Genomic DNA, 1,054 nt, shown 5'->3' on the forward strand with positions numbered 1-1,054 from the left:
TATATATGATTTATCAATCATATAAAGATGAATTAACCTATTAGTAAATAGTACATAGGAAACTTATATAATCACATAAGTTCTAGTTTTATAGGGCACTGTCTAGTGAATAAATTAGTGAAGGTATTAGTAAATAAATAAATAAATGGATGAAAGATTTGAATAAAAAGCAAATCTTGTGTGAATAAATGAGTTATGAACTCAGTAAGTGCAGGAATGATAGATGAACGAAGCATTGACTGAAAGACTGCAGATTAGGGAATGAAACCTAGTTCAAAGATAGACGAATGAGTAGATGCATGAATAATTGAATGAGCCAATGTACCAGTGACAACTAACAGTGTCAAAGGATCAGCATGAGTCAGTTCATCTAAATAAATAACTATGTGACAAAGGTTCTACAAAGTGCCCTACAGTCCTGAGGGGACTTGACTGAATGTGTCAGATACAAAAGTTACATTTTTTTGTCATATAGATCTTGCTTTATCCTTGTTTTAACCATCCAGCAGAAAAGTGTAGAAATGAGGTATGAAAAGTTAAGCCATGATAATATGCTGAGCTGTGGAAGGCTCAAGTCATTAGATTCAGACATTGCCAGTCCTGTGGATAACCCACTACTATTGTGGACTACTGGACTATATTGGAATATTTTGCTGAATTCATGCACCTACAATATTTGGATGGCAATGGAATACCCATCTCTGACAAAACTGAACAAAAAAAGGTGATATAAATGAAGGACCATTTGTATCTGTTTATACAAAATAGTTAGGATAAATTTATAGCTACTTTCTCCTAATTCAATAAGAAGAAAGATCTGTACTAATAGTGTTTGGACAGGATATCATGTCTGCATCTTGTGTTATGAATGACTACTACATGGACAACAATATGCAATGCAATAATTATTGTAACTCTCCTACTAACCTGTTTTTTTTTTCTACCAACCTGTTTTAAAGCTGTCACATTGCAATTTTTTCTCAATAAAATTAATTAAAAAACCAAAAGAAAGCCTGTATGTTTTTTTTTCTTTTCAAAGTTTTATTGATAAACA

The 1,054-nt window shown here is 31.9% G+C and overlaps 1 protein-coding gene across 2 annotated transcripts in view; it reads right to left on the reverse strand.

Annotated features, from left to right (window-relative positions):
- The window catches only part of LOC101583517 (cytochrome P450 2B4), a 32,798-nt gene that overhangs the window by 12,441 nt on the left and 19,303 nt on the right, over positions 1-1,054 (reverse strand). The gene's annotated exons all lie outside the window — the stretch shown is intronic.

This window comes from Octodon degus, unplaced genomic scaffold (assembly GCF_000260255.1).
Source record: "Octodon degus isolate 3935 unplaced genomic scaffold, OctDeg1.0 scaffold00418, whole genome shotgun sequence".
Classification (NCBI taxonomy): Eukaryota; Metazoa; Chordata; class Mammalia; order Rodentia; family Octodontidae; genus Octodon; species Octodon degus.